We start from the raw sequence: 19,749 nt of genomic DNA, 5'->3' as shown, positions 1-19,749 counted from the left end.
CTCGAAGGTTTCATTCCGTTTGGACTCCGTTTGATATTCCTGTTCTTCAAAACCCTAAAACAGGCAAAAAACATCAATTCTGGGCTGGGCCTCCGGTTAATAGGTTAGTCCCAAAAATAATATAAAAATGGATAATAAAGCCCAATAATGTCCAAAACAGTAGATAATATAGCATGGAGCAATCAAAAATTATAGATACGTTGGAGACGTATCGTCCGTGGGCATAAAAACAAAGTCAAGGTCGACTCCCACTTCTTCAATGTATAACCTTCCATTCACCTCTTATTTCGTTGTTGAAAGTTTTTACCTCGTGCAATACCAGATAAGTATGACCCGTGAAATCTTTCGGGTTCACACGGGTTAGGGAAGGTGTAGGTTCAACCCATCAGGGCATCTTAGGAACATAAACCATAAATTTCAAAAATAAATAACACAAGCTCAATAGTAGAGCATGCTTGAGAAAGGAGATGATACAATTTACCAAAGGCATTATGTATCCGAGGAAAGGCTCACAAGCTTATCTCCCTTAATAATAATAAAGCACAAATTGAGCCTCCGGGTTCACCGTTGCGGCGTTTTTATAAAAAGGTCCATGAGGTTTTTGACAATCAACCGGCGGTCCTTTTTATACGTGACTAATTTAAGAAAACGTTTCGTTTTTACAAAGAGGACCCTGTAACTTGTATATTCAACCCGCGGTCTAGAGTCCAAGCGTCTGGTTTTATTAGTATTAGTCAGGACCAAGTCAATGCGATGCCGCGGCGGCGCGATGCAGAATGGGGGCGGTGGATGGAGATTGCAGGGGCCGGATCCGCGCACGGCAGGGCCTAGGGAGGCGGATCCGCAGGCGGACGGCGCGGCAGTTATCGCCGGTGATGACGAGGAAGGCCGGAGCGTGGTTTTCCGGGCGGATCCATGGCGTCGAGGGCTGTTGGGCAGAGAGGAGACAAGGAGGTGAGGGAGAGAAGAAGGGACAAAGGAGGAGCGGTGCCGCGACCTAGGAAGGAGCTTGCCGGAGCTGAGCGAGCGACGACGGACGGGCGCGGGAGACGGAGGGATCCGGTGCTGCGGCGCGAATCCTGCCACAGGTGCGAGCCGCTGGTCTTCTAGGACCACCCCTTACGACGACATTGGCGTCGACGGCTAGGCGCACGACGGCCCAGCGCCCTCCCGTTGCTACAACGTGTGGCGGAGTGCCCTGAGGCCGCGGATGCTGCTGCTACACCCGCACCACCAGCCCAAGGTCAGTATCCCTTGCTCTATAGTGCAACTCCCGCCTGACACCATGTTGGCTTACTTCTGCCCCTCTGGTTTGGAGAGTGTGCGCTCTCAGCTCTGCTGGGCCGGCCGTGCTCTCTTGCTGATTCTTATCTGCAGCTCCAACATGAAAGCCTACAAATCAACTCTTGAGATTTGTCTTCAAAATATGATTTTTTTACTATGACATACTCACCAAAGTTACATGATGTGCAGTTTAGAAAGTTGATTACCGGGGAACTTTTACTACATGTCCAGTTATGGTTTCATGATAAAAGGATCGTGCACCAAATGTTTGTTGAATTGCTGCTTCAAGAAAATGTATGGAGTTTTCATTGCGTGCTTCAAGTCATTAACCAGGTAGAATAAATCCTATAAGCTGTTCTTACCATACAATCTTTTGAACCAATTTTTGTAAACTTAGTACAATATGATTATTGTTTTTGTAGGCTTTTCTATAGATATATTTGAGCTATTAAAAATGTGATTATATCATTTGTCATCTGAAAACCAGACTCATTTATACATAATGGGACATAATGTCCAGAAAATAGTCACCAGGTACAAACATCACTCTTGACCTACATTCTACAACATTGCATAATTTTCTGTTTTTCTTGAGGTACCGCTCAGTAATTTTTTATCGCATACATAGATAGGACAAAGGTCACAAGAGCTGATTTTGTGCACCTTGCTGCATGTGCACTCACTTATTTAAGATATTCAAAGTGTGAGCTTTTGAAATTTCCAAAAATAAGTCAGATTTTCATTATTAACCCATGTGCACATGCAATGCTTTCTGACTCTCTGACAATTGTCTTTCAGAATAATTTGATGAACCACCATGTCACCCTTCTGCTTGGTTCCATGGGAAAGCAATTTACAAAGCTCCAGTTGGTCAATACAGCCTTGATTCCATGTTTTCTACCACTGCTTAACTTTATTTGAAAAACTATTGTTGTTATGTATGTAGGATACAGTATAGAGTTGTATGCAGGATATAGTACTAGCGTTGGAATTTCAGGGCATCCAAAAAGAACATAGTATGCTTCAACCCATGTTTTCTACCATTGCTTACCTTTATTTGAAAAACTATTGTTGCTATGTATGCAAGATACAATACTAGAGTTGGAATATCAGGGTATCCAAAAAGAATTTACTATGCTTCAGGTAAGAAAGTTAATTTGTTTGACTTTTGTAAGGACTAAATTACTAGCTTAATGCATGGAACTTATTGAGCTGCAGTCATGGCATGTGCTTACATAGAGACCTTCGTTCTGTGGATACACCTCTTCTTATAGGACAGGTTGTCTACGAATTATCCTAAGGTTCAATTTCCATAATAAAATGTGTGTTTTTATTTATCATGGTTTCTCCTCCTGCATGACCAAAATTTCCAGATGTTGTTTTATCATTTCCTTCCGACGCCATTAAATCTCAATCTTACCTATGTTGAAATGGTTCCAGCGTGTGCGTGATGCATTGCTCCCCTTAGTTTTCGAAGGAACATGGTGCTATTCCTGGTGCTTTTGGTTATGAAAAAACTGACATTAGTCAGGAACTTTCTAAGGTGATCACCTTACTGCTCTGTTGTCATCGTACCACTTCTACACAGTTTACTGAGTTTAAAAATCCATGCAGTACTCTAATTCTGAAGCTTTGGTTTATGCGAGATGTGGCTGAAAGAAGAAATGAGATGGTCGAGATTCTAATGGATTTCCCCCAATTGACAATGATATTTCCTGACATGATGTGAAGAGTGGAGCCGCTTAAAGTACATGGCGAGCTCACCATGGCCGCCTTTCTTCCTACAGATTGGGAACCGCCGACCGCGACCCATGGTGTGTAGATGATACACCGGTGAGGTGTTCCAAGGATGAAGAGGATCTCACGATTTTCGGGGATGAGGAGGATCTTGCGATTTCCAGATTTCAAGTGTCTACACACTATATGTAGTAAGTTTTTTAGAGAAGTAGTCAAATTAAATCTGGATACCAATTTATTGGAACATTATATTTCTTACAGAAGTAGTCAAACAACGATATCAATTTGTTGGAACCATCAAGGAGGTGACACTCCTAGAGGGTATATATTCTCCATCTTATGCCTATTTGAAATACGGTTATAGGTCTGTACTTTGCCACTCATATTGTAGTACTCAACTGTAGCAATGATGGAGCAGGAAAGTGTGCTGAACCTTCTAATATGGATGCTGCACTTGTACGAGCTAGGGACCACTATTGCTTATCATATGGATCGTAGATGTAGTGGTAATGTACCACCTATTTTTTTAGTATAGTGATGATATGTTATATAACAATCTGGTTGCCGTGACGTAGTTTCCTGCAGGGCCAGTGAAAAAATAGAATAAAAAGGTTCATTAGAGAAATAATAGAATTAACGATTGAATATCCAATGGCTTTGATTTTATATCTATGTGGAAGATTGACGTAAGATTACGTGTACAGTATACAAGTGAAAAACATTATAATTTATTTAGCTGAGCTATTACCAAAGTTTTTTTGTCAGAGGGGGATCCTGTATCTTTATTATCATTATCAAAAACATGACTCTAGGCCCTAAAGAAACAAGAAAAATACATAACAAGTCCTTAGACTTTTATAGAAAGGAGCTCAAACTGATGCAAAACATGATTGGGTCCTTGCATCCGTGTAGTTTCCACCTCACTGTTGTCGGGAACGAGCCACTTGGGGCAACGAGGTCGCTACGACTTTAGGCCATACATAGCCTCGAACAGAAGAAACACTGCTCTCCTTGTTGGCATAGCACTAGGAGGAAGAAAGAGGTGAACGGATAGATCCGATGCCACAAGGCTGCCCTACAGCCCAAAGAGTGACTGGAGCGATGAAGACCGCCCATCGATCGTCAAAGACCAGTTTCAACGAGCGGCGTAGCTTCATAAGAAATTCTGGTGATAATAAGCTCACATCCGATCATATAGTATAATTTCGGCTGAAATTAACACCAAAGCTTCTATTGCAAAAAAGATTATGAAATATGAACTATTTGTTGGTAATCTTGAGTCATCTTGAACTTAAATATTGGCTTTACAAGAAGACTTTCTTTTTTCATAATAATGGATGAGCAAGAATTTTAGAAACCAATGTTCCATTTTGTTATCCACGTAACGTAATCATCTGTTCAATTCATTTCCCGTGGCAACACATTTTATATGAAACATTAAAGTTTTATTAAAAAAAGGAAATTTCCACGTTCAACATTTATTAAAATTGGATATAAAATATGACGAAAAATGAACCATCAAGTAGGTTCTACCACTTTTATCGCCCGGTGCAACGCACGGGCATTTGTACTAGTTGAATATGAAGGACGTTGTCGGACAAAATCCAACAAAGGATCTGGTGGTCCACAAAGGATCTGATGTGAGTATCGGCACACATCCAGAGGAAGAATCAATGCGAAGACATTGGATTATAGAAACAACTGACTAACTCAGAGCTCAAATGTAAAGGAGTTATGATTTCCAAATCAAGGGATCAGAAGCAAGCACTCTGATTAAGAATGGATAAGTTGAATAGACTTAGGAGTGCCTTCGACGACAACTTGATTGGTCGAGGACCAGCTCATGTTCAAAATGACGCCTGAGCCGGAAGGATGAATTCTAGGATCTGGTTGAGGATGACGAGCATTCACAACATATTGAATCAACAGACTCAAAATGATAATGACAATGAATGCCAATAAGATTAGCACACTTATGGGATTAATCATAATGCAAGCAAGCAAGAACTTCAAGAGTACTAGGTTGCTGAGGATTTTCGGGAGACTGAATAGCATTTCGAAGACTTTTGTGGCCACATGAACAACTGGGGAGAAACAAATCCTCGGTAAGTGTGAGGATTAATTTATAGGTGTATTCAGGCGACAAGGAACTACAAGGCAGTAAGCACAAAGTTTTCTCGGAGCAATAGGGAGAAGTACGGGGTATATTGTAATAACAAGATCAACTGGGAATAAAAGTAAGAACGATGGGTGTATGTATTTATCCATAGGGATATTTTGGTGGTACGGAATTGCAAAAGCAACGGGCACAAAGTCTTGAGAGAACATCTAAGAGTATCTTCAGAATCTTCTGATGCAACAGGCGATCATCTGTAATAAAGGGCTCTCAAGGTGGATGTGATCACGAGATCCTAATGTTAGAGTTAGCAAAATCTTTAACCCAAAGAGAAGAGAGATCAGAGTCCCAGAGTATAGACGAGGAATAAAAGATCCTAATATTACCCAATGGCGACGTGGGCCCATGGGCCGCACAGCCAAGTTAGTAAAACAATTTTCATCGACTAGACTCAACTTCGGCCAAGGAGTGTGGAAGGGGGATTCCTACAGGCAGTCGGCTCTGATACCAACTTGTGACACCCCTGATTTGACCGTACACTAATCATACACGCAAATGTGTACGATCAAGATCAAGGATTCACGGGAAGATATCACAACACAACTCTAAACACAAATTAAAATAATACAAGCTTTATATTACAAGCCAGGGGTCTCAAGGGCTCGAATAGACAAGAGTCAGCGGAAGCAACAACATCTGAAAATAGACATAAGTTAAACAAGTTTGCCTTAAGAAGGCTAACACAAAAGTAGCAACGATCGAAAAGGCGAGGCCTCCTTCCTGGGACCTCCTAACTACTCCTCGAAGCCGAACTCCACGTAGAAACATCCTCGGGATCCTCTGGCTCCTAGACTCCATCATATCATCGCAATAACCAGGAAAGGGGAAAAAGAAGTAGCAAAGCAACCATGAGTACTGTTGGGGAACGTAGTAATTTCAAAAAATTTCCTACGCACACGCAAGATCATGGTGATGCATAGCAACGAGAGGGGAGAGTGTTGTCTACATACCCTCGTAGAGCGGCAACGGAAGTGTTGACACAACGTAGAGGAAGTAGTCATACGTCTTCCCGATCCGACCAATCCAAGTACCGAACGTACGGCACCTCCGAGTTCTACACACGTTCAACTCGGTGACGTCCCTCGAGTTCCGATCCAGCAAAACGTTGAGGGAGAGTTTCGTCAGCACGACGGCGTGATGACGGTGATGATTTTCTACCGACGCAGGGCTTCGCCTAAGCACCGCTATGATATGACCGAGGTGGAATATGGTGGAAGGGGGCACCGCACACGGCTAAGGAACGATCACGAGGATCAACTTGTGTGTCATGGGGTGCCCCCTTGCCTCAGTATATAAAGGAGGGAGAGGGGGTGGTGAGGCCAGCCCTATGGGTGCGCCTGGAGGAGTCCTACTCCAACCGGGAGTAGGACTCCCCCCTCTTGCCTTGTTGGAAAAGGAAGGAGGAAGGGAGAAAGAGGAAAGGGGGGCGCCGTCCCCCTTTCCTTGTCCTATTCGGACTAGGGGGAGGGGGCGCGCGGCCTGCCCTGGCCGGCCCTTCTCTTCTCCCTTATGGCCCATGTAGGCCCAATAACCCCCCCGCCCCCGGGGGGGGGAGGGGGGGGGGTTCCGTTAACCCCCCGGTACTCCGGTAAAATCCCGATTTCATCCGGAACGTTTCCGATATCCAAATGTAGGCTTCCAATATATCAATCTTTATGTCTCGACCATTTCGAGACTCCTCGTCATGTCCGTGATCACATCCGGGACTCCGAACAACCTTCGGTACATCAAAACACAAAAACCCTAATTACGATCGTCAACGAACTTTAAGCGTGCGGACCCTACGGGTTCGAGAACTATGTAGACATGAGCGAGACACGTCTCCAGCCAATAACCAATAGCGGAACCTGGATGCTCATATTGGCTCCTACATATTCTACGAAGATCTTTATCGGTCAGACCGCATAACAACATACGTTGTTCCCTTTGTCATCGGTATGTTACTTGCCCGAGATTCGATCGTCGGTATCTCAATACCTAGTTCAATCTCGTTACCGGCAAGTCTCTTTACTCGTCCGGTAATACATCATCTCGCAACTAACTCATTAGTCACAATGCTTGCAAGGCTTATAGTGATGTGCATTACCGAGAGAGCCCAGAGATACCTCTCCGACAATCGGAGTGACAAATCCTAATCTCGAAATACGCCAACCCAACAAGTACCTTCGGAGACACCTGTAGAGCACCTTTATAATCACCCAGTTACGTTGTGACGTTTGGTAGCACACAAAGTGTTCCTCCGGTAAACGGGAGTTGCATAATCTCATAGTCATAGGAACATGTATAAGTTATGAAGAAAGCAATAGCAACAAACTAAACGATCAAGTGCTAAGCTAATGGAATGGGTCAAGTCAATCACATCATTCTCCTAATGATGTGATCCTGTTAATCAAATGACAACTCATGTCTATGGTTAGGAAACATAACCATCTTTGATTAACGAGCTAGTCAAGTAGAGGCATACTAGTGACTCTCTGTTTTTGTCTATGTATTCACACATGTATTATGTTTCCGGTTAATACAATTCTAGCATGAATAATAAACATTTATCATGATATAAGGAAATAAATAATAACTTTATTATTGCCTCTAGGGCATATTTCCTTCAGTCTCCCACTTTCACTAGAGTCAATAATCTAGATTACACAGTAATGATTCTAACACCCATGGAGCCTTGGTGCTGATCATGTTTTGCTCGTGGAAGAGGCTTAGTCAGCGGGTCTACAACATTCAGATCCGTATGTATCTTGCAAATTTCTATGTCTCCCACTTGGACTTAATCCCGAATGGAATTGAAGCATCTCTTGATGTGTTTGGTTCTCTTGTGAAATCTGGATTCCTTCGCCAAGGCAATTGCACCAGTATTGTCACAAAAGATTTTCATTGGACCCGATGCACTAGGTATGACACCTAGATCGGATATGAACTCCTTCATCCAGACTCCTTCATTTGCTGCCTCTGAAGCAGCTATGTACTCCACTTCACATGTAGATCCCTCCACGACGCTTTGTTTAGAACTGCACCAACTGACAGCTCCACCGTTCAGTAAAAACACGTATCCGGTTTGCGATTTAGAATCATCCGGATCAGTGTTAAAGCTTGCATCAACGTAACCATTTACGATGAGCTCTTTGTCACCTCAATATACGAGAAACATATCCTTAGTCCTTTTCAGGTATTTCAGGATGTTCTTGACCGCTATCCAGTGATCCACTCCTGGATTACTTTGGTACCTCCCTGCTAGACTTATAGCAAGGCACACATCAGGTTTGGTACACAGCATTGCATACATGATAGAGCCTATGGCTGAAGCATAGGGAACGTCTTACTCAACTTCACACCTTGTAACACAGGCAAGAACCCTTTCTTTGCTTGATCCATTTTGAACTTCTTCAAAACCTTGTCAAGGTATGTGCTTTGTGAAAGTCCAATTAAGCGTCTTGATCTATCTCTATAGATCTTAATGCCCAATATGTAAGCAGCTTCACCGAGGTCTTTCATTGAAAAACTCTTATTCAAGTATCCCTTTATGCTATCCAGAAATTATATATCATTTCCAATCAATAATATGTCATCCACATATAATATCAGAAATGCTACAGAGCTCCCACTCACTTTCTTGTAAATACAGGCTTCTCCAAAAGTCTGTACAAAACCAAATGCTTTGATCACACTATCACAGCGTTTATTCCAACTCCGAGAGGCTTGCACCAGTCCATAAATGGATCGCTGGAGCTTGCACACTTTGTTAGCTCCCTTTGGATCAACAAAACCTTCTGGTTGCATCATATACAACACTTCTTCCAGAAATCCATTCAGGAATGCAGTTTTGACATCCATTTGCCAAATTTCATAATCATAAAATGCGGCAATTGCTAACATGATTCGGACAGACTTAAGCATCGCTACGGGTGAGAAGGTCTCATCGTAGTCAATCCCTTGAACTTGTCGAAAACCTTTTGCAACAAGTCGAGCTTTGTAGACAGTAACATTACCGTCAGCGTCAGTCTTCTTCTTGAAGATCCATTTGTTCTCAATTGCTTGCCGATCAACGGGCAAGTCAACCAAAGTCCACACTTTGTTCTCATACATAGATCCCATCTCAGATTTCATGGCTTCTAGCCATTTTGCAGAATCTGGGCACACCATCGCTTCTTGATAGTTCGTAGGTTCATCATGATCTAGTAGCATGACTTCCAGAACAGGATTACCGTACCACTTTGGTGCGGATCTTACTCTGCTTGATCTACGAGGTTCGGTAGTAACTTGATCTGAAGTTTCATGATCATTATCATTAGCTTCATCACTAATTGGTGTAGGTGTCATAGAAACCGGTTTCTGTGATGTACTACTTTCCAATAAGGGAGCAGGTACAGTTACCTCATCAAGTTCTACTTTTCTCCCACTCACTTCTTTCGAGAGAAACTCCTTCTCTAGAAAAACTCTGAATTTAGCAACAAAAGTTTTGCCTTCGGATCTGTGATAGAAGGTGTACCCAACAGTCTCCTTTGGGTATCCTATGAAGACACATTTCTCCAATTTGGGTTCGAGCTTATCAGGTTGAAGCTTTTTCACATAAGCATCGCAGCCCCAAACTTTCAAAAACGACAACTTTGGTTTCTTGCCAAACCACAGTTCATAAGGCGTCGTCTCAACGGATTTCGATGGTGTCCTATTTAACGTGAATGCAGCCGTCTCTAAAGCATAACCCCAAAACAATAACGGTAAATCAGTAAGATACATCATAGATCGCACCATATCTAATAAAGTACGATTACGACGTTCGGACACACCATTACGCTGTGGTGTTCCGGGTGGCGTGAGTTGCGAAACTATTCCGCATTGTTTCAAATGTACACCAAACTCGTAACTCAAATATTCTCCTCCACGATCAGATCGTAAAAAATTTATTTTCTTGTTACGATGATTTTCAACTTCACTCTGAAATTCTTTGAACTTTTCAAATGTTTCAGACTTATGTTTCATTAAGTAGATATACCCATATCTGCTTAAATCATCTGTGAAGGTGAGAAAATAACGATATCCGCCACGAGCCTCAACATTCATTGGACCACATACATCTGTATGTATGATTTCCAACAAATCCGTTGCTCTCTCCATAGTACCGGAGAACGGCGTTTTAGTCATCTTACCCATGAGGCACGGTTCACAAGTACCAAGTGATTCATAATCAAGTAGTTCCAAAAGTCCATCAGTATGGAGTTTCTTCATGCGCTTTACACCGATATGACCTAAACGGCAGTGCCACAAATAAGTTGCACTATCATTATCAACTCTGCATCTTTTGATTTCAACATTATGAATATGTGTATCACTACTATCGAGATTCATCAAAAATAGACCACTCTTCAAGGGTGCATGGCCATCAAAGATATTACTCATATAAATAGAACAACCATTATTCTCTGATTTAAATGAATAACCGTCTCGCATCAAACAAGATCCAAATATAATGTTCATGCTCAATGCTGGCACCAAATAACAATTATTTAGGTCTAACACTAATCCCGAAGGTAGATGTAGAGGTAGCGTGCCGACCGCGATCACATCGACTTTGGAACCATTTCCCACGCTCATTGTCACCTCGTCCTTAGCCAATCTTCGCTTAATCCGTAGCCCCTATTTCGAGTTGCAAATGTTAGCAACAGAACCAGTATCAAATACCCAGGTGCTACTGCGAGCATTTGTAAGGTACACATCAATAACATGTATATCACATACACCTTTGTTCACTTTGCCATCCTTCTTATCCGCCAAATACTTGGGGCAGTTTCGCTTCCAGTGACCAGTCTGCGTACAGTAGAAGCACTCAGTCTCAGGCTTAGGTCCAGACTTGGGTTTCTTCTCCTGAGCAGCAACTTGTTTTCTGTTCTTCTTGAAGTTCCCTTTCTTCTTCCCTTTGCCCTTTTTCTTGAAACTGGTGGTCTTATTGACCATCAACACTTGATGCTCCTTCTTGATTTCTACCTCCGCGGCTTTTAGCATCGCGAAGAGCTCATGAATAGTTTTATTCATCCCTTGCATATTATAGTTCATCATGAAGCTTTTGTAGCTTGGTGGCAGTGATTGAAGAACTCTTTCAATGACACTATCAACAGGAAGATTAACCCCCAGTTGAGTCAAGTGATTATGATACCCAGACATTTTGAGTATATGTTCACTAACAGAACTATTCTCCTCCATCTTGCAGCTATAGAACTTATTGGAGACTTCATATCTCTCAATCTGGGCATTTGCTTGAAATATTAACTTCAACTCATGGAACATCTCATATGCTCCATGATGTTCAAAACATCGTTGAAGACCCGGTTCTAAGCCGTAAAGCATGGCACACTGAACTATCGAGTAGTCATCAGCTTTGCTCTGCCAGACGTTCATAACATCTGGTGTCGCTCCTGCAGCAGGCTTGGCACTTAGCGGTGCTTCCAGGACGTAATTCTTCTGTGCAGCAATGAGGATAATCCTCAAGTTACGGACCCAGTCCGTGTAATTGCTACCATCATCTTTCAACTTTGCTTTCTCAAGGAACGCATTAAAATTCAACGGAACAACAGCACGAGCCATCTATCTACAATCAAACACAGACAAGCAAGATACTATCAGGTACTAAGTTCATGATAAATTTAAGTTTAATTAATCATATTACTTAAGAACTCCCACCTAGAAAGATATCCCTCTAATCCTCTAAGTGATCACTTGATCCAAATCAACTAAACCATGTCCGATCATCACGTGAGATGGAGTAGTATCAATGGTGAACATCAATATGTTGATCATATCTACTATATGATTCACGCTCGACCTTTCGGTCTTCGTGTTCCGAGGCCATATCTGTTATATGCTAGGCTCGTCAAGTTAAACCTGAGTATTCCGCGTGTGCAACTGTTTTGCACCTGTTGTATTTGAACGTAGAGCCTATCACACCCGATCATCACGTGGTGTCTCAGCACGAAGAACTTTCGCAACGGTGCATACTCAGGGAGAACACTTATACTTTGATAATTTAGTGGGGGATCATCTTATAATGCTACCGTCAATCAAAGCAAGATAAGATGCATAAAAGATAAACATCACATGCAATCAATATAAGTGATATGATATGGCCATCATCATCTTGTGCTTGTGATCTCCATCTCCGAAGCACCTGCATGATCACCATCGTCACCGGCGCGACACCTTGATCACCATCGTAGCATCGTTGTCGTCTCGCCAATCTTATGCTTCCACGACTATCGCTACCGCTTAGTGATAAAGTAAAGCATTACAGTGCAATTGCATTGCATACAATAAAGCGACAACCATATGGCTCCTGCCAGTTGCCGATAACACGGTTACAAAACATGATCATCTCATACAATAAAATTTAGCATCATGTCTTGACCATATCACATCACAACATGCCCTGCAAAACCAAGTTAGACGTCCTCTACTTTGTTGTTGCAAGTTTTACGTGGCTGCTACGGGCTTAGCAAGAACCGTTCTTACCTACGCATCAAAACCACAATGATAGTTTGTCAAGTTGGTGCTGTTTTAACCTTCGCAAGGACCGGGCGTAGCCACACTTGGTTCAAATAAAGTTGGAGAAACTGACACCCGCCAGCCACCTGTGTGCAAAGCACGTCGGTAGAACCAGTCTCGCGTAAGCGTACGCGTAATGTCGGTCTGGGCCGCTTCATCCAACAATACCGCCGAACCAAAGTATGACATGCTGGTAAGCAGTATGACTTATATCGCCCACAACTCACTTGTGTTGTACTCGTGCACAACATCAACGCATAAAGCCTAGGCTCTGATACCACTATTGGGGAACGTAGTAATTTCAAAAAATTTCCTACGCACACGCAAGATCATGGTGATGCATAGCAACGAGAGGGGAGAGTGTTGTCTACATACCCTCGTAGACCGGCAACGGAAGTGTTGACACAACATAGAGGAAGTAGTCGCACGTCTTCCCGATCCGACCGATCCAAGTACCGAACGTACGGCACCTCCGAGTTCTGCACACGTTCAACTCGGTGACGTCCCTCGAGTTCCGATCCAGCAAAACGTTGAGGGAGAGTTTCGTTAGCACGACGGCGTGATAACGGTGATGATGTTCTATCGACGCAGGGCTTCGCCTAAGCACCGCTACGATATGACCGAGGTGGAATATGGTGGAAGGGGGCACCGCACACGGCTAAGGAACGATCACGAGGATCAACTTGTGTGTCATGGGGTGCCCCCTTGCCTCAGTATATAAAGGAGGGAGAGAGGGAGGTGCGGCCGGCCCTATGGGTGCGCCTGGAGGAGTCCTACTCCAACCGGGAGTAGGACTCCCCCCTCTTGCCTTGTTAGAAAAGGAAGGAGGAAGGGAGAAAGAGGAAAGGGGGGCACCGCCCCCCTTCCTTGTCCTATTAGGACTAGGGGGGAGGGGGCGCGCGGCCTGCCCTCCTCTTCTCCCTTATGGCCCATGTAGGCCCAATAACCCCCCCCCCCCCCGGGGGGGGGGGGGGTTCCGGTAACCCCCCGGTACTCCGATAAAATCCCGATTTCACCCGGAACGTTTCCGATATCCAAATATAGGCTTCCAATATATCAATTTTTATGTCTCGACCATTTCGAGACTCCTCGTCATGTCCGTGATCACATCCGGGACTCCGAACAACCTTCGGTACATCAAAACACAAAAACCCTAATTACGATCGTCACCGAACTTTAAGCGTGTGGACCCTACGGGTTCGAGAACTATGTAGACATGACCGAGACACGTCTCCGGTCAATAACCAATAGCGGAACCTGGATGCTCATATTGGCTCCTACATATTCTACGAAGATCTTTATCGGTCAGACCGCATAACACCATACGTTGTTCCCTTTGTCATCGGTATGTTACTTGCCCGAGATTCGATCGTCGGTATCTCAATACCTAGTTCAATCTCGTTACCGACAAGTCTCTTTACTTGTTCCGTAATACATCATCCTGCAACTAACTTATTAGTTGCAATGCTTGCAAGGCTTGAGTGATGTGCATTACCGAGAGGGCCCAGAGATACCTCCCTGACAATCGGAGTGACAAATCCTAATCTCAAAATACGCCAACCCAACAAGTACCTTCGGAGACACCTGTAGAGCACCTTTATAATCACCCAGTTACGTTGTGATGTTTGGTAGCACACAAAGTGTTCCTCCGGTAAACGGGGGCTGCATAATCTCATAGTCATAGGAACATGTATAAGTTATGAAGAAAGCAATAGCAACAAACTAAACGATCAAGTGCTAAGCTAAGGGAATGGGTCAAGTCAATCACATCATTCTCCTAATGATGTGATCCTGTTAATCAAATGACAACTCATGTCTATGGTTAGGAAACATAACCATCTTTGATTAACAAGCTAGTCAAGTAGAGGCATACTAGTGACTCTCTGTTTTTGTGTATGTATTCACACATGTATTATGTTTCTGGTTAATACAATTCTAGCATGAATAATAAACATTTATCATGATATAAGGAAATACATAATAACTTTATTATTGCCTCTAGGGCATATTTCCTTCAAGTACTCATCCAAAGTACTCGCAAGCAAGGATTTACACTACATATGCATTGGTATCAATGAAAAGGGTAGTATCTATGGACTGAACTACAGAATGCTAGAATAAGAGAGGATAGCTAGTCCTATCGAGGACTACGCTTCTGCCAGCCTCCATCTTGCAACATGTAGAGGAGTGTAGATGGTAACTTCACCAAGTATCATCACATAGCATAATTCTACCCGGCGATCCTCCCCTCGTCGCCCTGTGAGAGAGCGATCACCGGGTTGTATCTGGCCCTTGGAAGGGTGTGTTTTATTAAGTATCCGGTTCTAGTTGTCATAAGGTCAAGGTACAACTCCGGGTCGTCCTTTTACCGAGGGACACAACTATTCGAATAGATAAACTTCCCTGCAGGGGTGGGGTGCACCACATTTCCCAACACGCTCGATCCCCTTTGGCCAGACACACTTTCCTGGGTCATGCCCGGCCTCAGAAGATCAACACGTCGCAGCCCCACATAGGCACAACAGAGAGGTCAGTACGCCGGTCTAAATCCTATGGCGCAGGGGTCTGGGCCCATCGCCCATTGCACACCTACATGTTGCGTGGGCGACCGGTAAGCAGACCTAGCCTTCCTAATACAAGAGCAGGCATTCTAGTCCAATCCGGCGCGCGCCGCTCAGTCGTTGATGTCAAGAAGGCTTCGGCTGATACCACGACGTCGAGTGCCCATGACTGTTCCCGCGTAGTTGGTTAGTGCATATAGGCCAGTGGCCAGACTCAGATCAAATTCCAAGATCTCATTAAGCGTGTTATTTTAAAGTAACCGCGGACGCCGACCAGGGCCAGGCCGACCTCTCTCCTAGGTGGTCTCAACCTGACCTGTCGCTCTGCCACAAAGTAACCATCAGGGGGCTGTTGGGAACCCAAGCCCATCGCTACCTGGATGGAACCACCTGCCCCCTTCAGCCCCCATCTCCAAACAGTAACATAAGCATGTAAAAGTATATAGTATATGTATCCGTGATCACCTCCCGAAGTGATCACGGCCCAGTAGTATAGCATGGCAGACGGACAAGAGTGTAAGGCCACTGATGATAAACTAGCATCCTATATTAAGCATTTAGGATTGCAGGTAAGGTATCAACAACTATAGCAACAATGTCAGGCTATGCATCAGGATAGAATTAACGGAAAGCAGTAACATGCTACACTACTCTAATGCAACCAGTAGAGAGGAGAATAGGCGATATCTGGTGATCAGGGGGGGCTTGCCTGGTTGCTCTCGCAAGGAGGGGTCGTCATCGATGTAGTCGATCACAAAGGTATCGGCAGTAGTCTCGGAGCCTACCGAAAAGAAGTAACGGAGGGGGAACACAATAAATAACAGAGCAATCAAATGTAACACAAAGCAAGACGCGACAATACGTTGTGCTAGGGGTGACCTAATGTAGGGATAGGTGATACTGGCGAAGGGGAAAAATATCCAGGAAGTATTCCCGGTGATTCGCGTTTTCGAACAGAGGAACCGGAGGGGGAAAGTTGTGTGTTCGCTATGCTAGGGATGTGTGGCGGGCGAGTGGGCCGCATATTCGGATTCGTCTCGTCGTTCTGAGCAGTATAAAACTTTTTCATCCGAGTTACCGATTAATTTCTATGATTTTTCAAAGTTTAAAACAATATTCTGGAATTACTGGATTTAATATTAATTCAAAAAAAAAACGAAATTGTTACATGCACACACAAAGTGTACACAGCAAAGCAGTACAGAGGCTGGCAGTGGACCCTATTGACTGCTGAGTCAGCAGTCAACAGTCAACTATTGACCGGTCAAAAGGTTGACTGGGGTCCACCTGTCATTGACCAACTTAATTAAACAGATTGAATTAGTTAACCTAGTTAATTAGGGTAGTTAAACAGAGTTAATTAAGTTAAATAATTAATTACCGACTAATTAATTACTTAATTATTTTTATTAATATATTTTTTAAACCCCTTTTTTTGGACAGGAGCGTGGGCCCGTCTGGTCAGCGGCCCACAAGGCCTTAGCGGGTGTGCGGGCAAAAGGGCAGCGGGTGCTGACGGAGGACGCAGCCCGCCCAAGTGCGGCGAGGGCACCGGCGCGGCGTGACCTGGGGCCTGGCGCGCAGCCAGGCGCACGACGGCGGTGACCGGGGCAACATGAATGGCGACGAGGAGGGGGTAGGGGCGCGTCAGGTACTAGGCGCGGCCGGGGCGTCATCCGTGGGGCTGTCGCGGCTGCAGTGGGCGCGTGGGGGGGGGACACGGTGGGCGCACGCGAGCGCGGCTAGAGGAGGGACGCCGGTGGCAGCGGGCGAGCGAGTGCGGGGCAACCGGAGACGGCCGCCGACGGCAGCGACGCAGGCGGGGAACGCACCGGGGCGTGGTGGGAGGTTCGGGCGGAAGGCTGTGGGGTGCGTGCAACACGGGATGGCGACGCAGGCGGCAACAGAGGTGAGCGGGGCCGCGACGGGGGCCAACGCGCTTATGTGGGCGGCTGCGCGGGCACGCAAGGCAGCACCGGCGGCAAGTGGGCGCGGCCAACCACGGCGGAATCGGACGTGAGTGAGCGAGGGCGGCTGAGCTTGCGGAGGGGCACGTAGGCGGTTGGGGCGAGGCCGAGCGCGCAGGCCCGTGTGGATGGCGCAGGGCACCGCGCACGCACGCGAGGGCGGGGCAGAGCCTGGTGCGGAGTGCGCCGGTGGTGCCGGGTGGTTCGATCACTACGGGTTCAAATGCGACCAGGAGAGAGGGAGGAGATGAAGAGGATCTCACATAGAAGTTCATGGAAGGCTCGAGGACGCCGGAGCTGCTCGGAGATGGGTGAATCGAAGACAAGTAGTGGCGGTTGCCAACGGATGGGGCGTCGTCTTGGCATTCCGGCTCGAGGCAGTCCACGTTGAAGTCGAGTACGATGGCCTACGTCTTCTGGACAAGGTGGAGTGGCAAGGGGAGCACGGTGGCTACACTGGCAACAAATCCATGGCGACGGCTACGCCCGTATTCACGTGGGAGAGAAGAGAAGCGGCACGGGGAAGGGAATGAATGGTGTTAGGTTTCACCGGGGGGCTCGGGGGTGCCTTGTAGATGTCGGGGATGCGGCAGATTGCCGGCATGTGGCCGATCCGCGGCGTGGACGGACGCACGTCGGCCACCCAGCCTCTGATGAACAGAGGTTGAAGGAAAAGGGGGAATTTGGGCTGGGCCGCACTGTTGCCTCGCCTGGGCCGAGTGCACAGTGCCAATTCCTTTTCTTTTCTCCTTTTCTTTATTCTTTTCTGTTTCATATTTCTTCTCTGTTTTGCATTTTTAGCTACTAAGTGACTTCTCTAAATGATAACTTGACACATAAATCAAGCACAAACTACTAGGTTGCGCAAAAAAGTTTGGGGCCAATTGGAACAGTTCAAGTTTAGTTTTGAATTTAAATGGGCTTACTTAATGCTGTTGGTCCACTGTTTTAAAATCCACGAGCATTTTTATATTTTGAGAAATGTTACTTCATACATGACAATTAGCTGGTGATTAATTTCAACTCATTGAACATTTTAGTTTTGACATTTGAAAACTTTTACCGCTTGACTTTATTTTAAATCTGAATTTTCAAGATGTCTTTCGAACATACGGTAGTTTATCAATAGTAACCGAGATGACATGGCATCATTAGCAGAGGCTCACTGTAGATTAACTATCCGGGCGTTACAAAAGGAGGGTGACTAACAAGTGATGAAACATGCATGAAATGAAAAAAGCATGTTCCTTATCTGAATGGCAATCATACAAGGACAGTAGCAATTTCTAGCAGCATTGCTAGATATTAGTGTGGCATTAGGATTAACTATGACAACCGTTAAATATGACATTACTTTAATGGTGTCATTGCTTCATTTTACTAGCAACATTACATTAACAGCTGCTACAGATTCGGTATTTGGGCACGGGAGAGTAGGCGGACCAGGACAGTTGCATCTCTAACGAAAAGAAGCAACTTATCTTAATGGGAAATTTAGCAGGACATGAAAAAAGTGCCATTGATTCATATTACTGGAGGCATTACATTGAAAACAACATTGGTTTCACATGTCCTTACTTTTAACAGTGCGACTGCTACATTTTACCAGTGGCATTACATAAGAGCGGCTCGGGGCAACAAACATCAGAAGAGGATATCTGGGTTGGTCCCATTTTTGTTCGGTATATAGCCACCTTATACTGTGTGAGGCTAGCAAATCTAGTGCTGGACTTACTTTGTTAACTTGTTCCCTAGTCCCCACTTTCTTTCCTTTTTCAACCAATAGATAGGGTTTATATTGAGTTTGTACTGCGTTCCCTTTATTTCCCTATTAGACCTAGAGACCAGTTGGATAGCCAGTCTCTGCTACTTTTCACCCCCATTATTTCCTCTTTCGACCAAGTCCTAGATTCAGGTAACAAATCTTCCCCCACCCCACCCACCCCTTTCTTCCTTGTTTGAACCAAGTACTACTAGATTCAAGTGCATGAACTAGTTTTACCTCTTAATAGTAAAAAATAGGTGGTTTTCAAACATGCGATCGATCCTATCTACGAGAGGTCCTGAGAAATAGTAAAATATACAAATACAACGACGTCAGGAGCTCGGGAAGTAGAGCAAGGCCGGTTTCAAAGGAAGTTATACCTGAGGGTCGCCGGGATGTCGCTAGGTGGGCGGCGGGAGGCCGGATCTGCCCACACTACAGCAACGAGGAAGAAGGGGTGGGAGGCCCTCCCTCGCCAGCGATGCTTGGGAGAGAACAGCAAGGCACGCTGATCGGGACACGCCGGTAGTGGGTAAGAGCCGTTGTCTGTGTCAAAACCGGTGGATCTCGGGTAGGGGGTCCCGAACTATGCATCTAGGATCGATGGTAACAGGAGACAGGGGACACGATGTTTACCCAGGTTCGGACCCTCTCTATGGAGGTAATACCCTACTTCCTGCTTGATTGATCTTGATGAATATGAGTATTTCAAGAGTTAAT

General features: G+C 45.0%; 1 long non-coding RNA gene across 10 annotated transcripts; it reads left to right on the top strand.

Moving 5' to 3' along the window:
• Positions 1–706: 706 nt before the first annotated feature.
• Positions 707–4,255, top strand: LOC125550722 (uncharacterized). Of its 10 annotated transcripts, XR_007301794.2 has the most exons (4): positions 707–1,243; positions 1,474–1,617; positions 1,707–1,818; positions 2,083–3,367. It is a non-coding gene; the product is annotated as an uncharacterized LOC125550722 (long non-coding RNA). The 10 variants fall into 10 exon arrangements; XR_015600340.1 differs by adding an exon at positions 3,934–4,255 and having other exon boundaries at positions 1,474–3,212; XR_007301795.2 differs by lacking the exon at positions 1,707–1,818.
• Positions 4,256–19,749: the final 15,494 nt, after the last annotated feature.

The sequence above is a fragment of the Triticum urartu genome, chromosome 4A (assembly GCF_056163025.1).
Source record: "Triticum urartu cultivar PI428250 chromosome 4A, HENAU_Tu73, whole genome shotgun sequence".
NCBI lineage: Eukaryota > Viridiplantae > Streptophyta > Magnoliopsida > Poales > Poaceae > Triticum > Triticum urartu.
Note: the sequence above shows the minus strand (reverse complement) of the source record. Positions and strands in the feature narration are given on the sequence as shown.